The sequence below is a fragment of the Arvicanthis niloticus genome, unplaced genomic scaffold (assembly GCF_011762505.2).
Source record: "Arvicanthis niloticus isolate mArvNil1 unplaced genomic scaffold, mArvNil1.pat.X pat_scaffold_128_arrow_ctg1, whole genome shotgun sequence".
Classification (NCBI taxonomy): domain Eukaryota; kingdom Metazoa; phylum Chordata; class Mammalia; order Rodentia; family Muridae; genus Arvicanthis; species Arvicanthis niloticus.
The window spans coordinates 18,476-22,170 of record NW_023045280.1 but is presented as its reverse complement, the minus strand read 5'-3'; positions in this window follow the sequence as shown (position 1 = coordinate 22,170).

The following is a 3,695-nucleotide window of genomic DNA, read 5'->3' as shown; positions in this document are numbered from 1 at the left end:
TGGGGCATGGAGCCTTCATAGGATTAAGAGCCTCTCCTTGCGTTGATGCTCACTCAACAAGGCCATCCTCTGCTACATAGGCAGCTGGATCCGTGGGTCACTCCATGTATACTCCTTGGTTGGTGGTTTAGTCTCTGAGAGCTCTGAGGGCTCTCATTGGTTGATATTATTATTCTTCCTAGAGTGTTGTAAACCCCTTCAGCTCCTTCAGTCCTTTCTCTAACTCCTCCATTGGGGACCCTATTGGGGACCCCATGCTCAGTCAAATGATTGGCTGCGAGCATCCACCTCTGTATTTGTCAGGCTCTGGCAGAGCTTCTCAGGAGACAGATATTTAAGATTCCTATCAGCATGAACTTCTTGGCATCCATAGTAGTGTCTGGGTTTGGTGACTGTATATGAGATGGATCCCCAGGTGGGGCAGTCTTTGGATAGCCTTTCCTTCAGTCTCTGCTCTACCCTCTGTCTCTGTATTTGCTCCTGTGAGTATTTTGTTCTCCTTTTTATGAAGGACTGAAGCACCCACTTTGGTCTTCCTTCTTTTTGAGCTTCATGTGGTCTGTGGGTTGTATCTTGGTTATTCTGAGCATTTAGGCTAATATCCACTTATCAGTGAGTGCATACCATGTGTGTTCTTTTGTGATTGTGTTACCTCACTCAGGATATTTTCCAGTTCCATCCATTTGCCTAAGAATTTATCTATTTTAATGTTTATGTTGATGCATGCATACGAATGTATTGGAATGGTGTGCACATGTGTACACAAATATGTGAAGGCTAGACCAATGTTATACATTACTAGAATGGTTGATGCCAAATCCCTTGAAACAATATCACTCTTCAGCTCAGCTAGGCTAGCTTCCCTGGGAGCTACAGGGATGATCCTGCCACTCTCTGCCTCCAAACTGCAGGTTTGCACAAGCAACATTGCACTTCTCAACTGTACAATTGGTACCTTCAAAACTGGCATTTTGGCATAGGCTTGGGGAGGTCAAGCTTAAGTGACAAGCAGTTTATCAAGTAATCTATCTTTTTGGGCCAAGATCTTATTTTTATTATGTAACTTTAAAGAAATAGGAATGAAAAAATAAAATCAAATATAGTGCAACAGCATTAATTGATATTTCTATTTTGTTGAAATTACCTAATTATAAAAATTTGAGCTGATAAATAGCTTTGAGACAGATAGGAAATTGTCATTTTTCAGCTCCTGGAGAAAGCAAAATTCTGTACATAGTCAAATCTATAGCATATGTTAAATGACTTGTGATTCATGATTACTTTGAATAATACCTCATCAAATCAGTGCCACTGAAAGTTTGATGCTTGATATAAATAAAATTCAACAAGGAAAGAGATAAAGATTCAACTGTGTCTACAACACAATGTAAGTAATTTGCATGTCAGAGGGAAGGAAAGCACATACTTAAGATGAAGAGTTTTAGGCTCACTAGATATTGCTTTAGACAGAACACTTAAGACTGTTTTATTGGTGACTATGATGATTTTATTCTCATGCTTGTGATTCGTGAAGACTCCTTTCACATTTATCTGTAGTCCTCATTGAATTTTCTTTCCTTAGCTCCTCCACCTTAGTAACTAGTGCCATCTTTGCCATGGCCCTTCCCTGGCTACATTCCAACTGGATTCTTGTCTTCCATCCAACATTAAACATATACTTTTTAAATCACTTAAACTTACTTCTGCTATTTGAAAAATATAATTCTCCACTTTTTAATTTTTCTGTCATACAATATATCCTGACTAGAAGATTCCTTCTCTTTCCTTCTTTCAGTACAACATCCCAAAATCCACAATCCACAGACTCTCCGTTTAGTTTCAAAAAAAAAAAAAAAAAAAAAAAAAAAAAAGCAGGCCTTCTAGTGATATCAACTGAACATTGGCATAATAGGATATAAGACTAGATATAAACCCTGATATCAGACTGGAAAAGGCAATCCAATAGGAGGAAGAAGTCTCAAGGAGCCAGCAATGAGTCAGGGACAAAACAACCCTTATTGTTACAACAAAATCCCCAAGCTAAACAACTACAGTATGTATGCAGAGGGCCAGAGGGCATAGTGCAGACCCATGCAAACTCGGTGGTTGCTGCTTCAGTCTCTATGCACCCCTATGAGCCCAGATTAGTTGATTCTGTGGGTCTTGTTCTTCTAGTGTCCTCAAAAAACCCTGACTCCTACAATTCTCCCTCACTCTCTTCCACAGGATTCCCTCTACAGATGTGGGTCTCTCTATCTGCTCTCATTGAAAGAAGACTCTCTGATGAAAATTAGGCTAGGAACTGACCTATGACTAGTCTAACTTGCATCCTACACCATGAGAGACAGCCCATGCCTGGCAATGACAAGATGGCCAGGATCTGGGTGGTGGATAGCTCAGAGCCCTCATGTAGAACTAAATAATACTAACAAAAAAAATGTCAATGAACTGATTCCTAATGATATTATGCCATACACATAGAATTCTTTATCTTACTTTATTATTTATTTGTTTAATTTATTTTTCTGAGTATAGGTATTTAGTCTGTGTGTGTGTGTGTGTGTGTGTGTGTGTGTGTGTGTGTGTGTGTATTATGACATACAATATATGACACCTTGATGCAAGTTTGAGTCATCTTAAGGAGATGATCTCAGTTGATAAAATGCCTCCATAAAATCAGATTCTGGGATACTTTAGTGACTGGTAGGGAAGAATTCAGCTCATTTGTTGATGCCATCTATGGTCTGATGGTCCTGGATTCTATAAGAAATCAGGATGAACAAGTCATGGACACCAAGCTAGTAAATAGTAACCCTTGCACATCCCATAGCCTCTGCATCAGCTCCTGTCTCCAGTCACATGCCCGGTTTGGGTTCTTGTCCTGACTGCCTTCAATCTTGAGGAAGTATAAACCAAATAAAACCTTTCCTCTTGAACTTGCTTTTGGGTCATGCTGTTTTGTTGCAGCTTTAAAAACTCAAACTAAGACACAAATGACCCTACTTGTACATAATCAAATATTTAACTGATGCCTCACTTTGGTATCCAAGCTCATCTTTATCTACAACAATTATTTGGGCCACGTAGTTTCATCACTGTAATAGTAACTCAAACTAGGACAGTATGTGTAAGTCCTTACTTTACCACTTTCCTTATCATTAAATGAAGTAAGTTTCTCCACCTCTCCAATTGTCTACAATCTGTTCATAGAAGATGTTCTAGGGTACTCTATTTGTAAACTTCTCCTACTGTAGTCTTGGTAATTCCAAACATTGACCACATAAATATGTTGGAAGAAGAGAAATTCCTTTGTCAGAAGCGCATGAGTGCTTTGAGTTGGCAAATTCTTGGGCTCAAGTTTCAACTCATCATGGAGCAGTCCTGTGAGCATTCTATGAAAGAGAGACTATCTTTTCAAGACTTGAAAAAAAAATTAAGTAACCTTAAATATAATTGCATGGAATTACTATTGCTAATCAGGACAACACATTTTAGGCTATCAATAATATTTAAATTGTAGTGAAAATAAATGAATAACATGTTCTTGTGCTTCTAATAACAGTGTCTTGACCATTTACAAAATCTGTTTTGCAAATACAATTTCCAAGGAATGAATATGAATCCTGTGAAAGTAGGGCCAGCCAGCATTTGACCATTGAGCCCCAGCAGTTACTGGAACTTAAATATATATATAT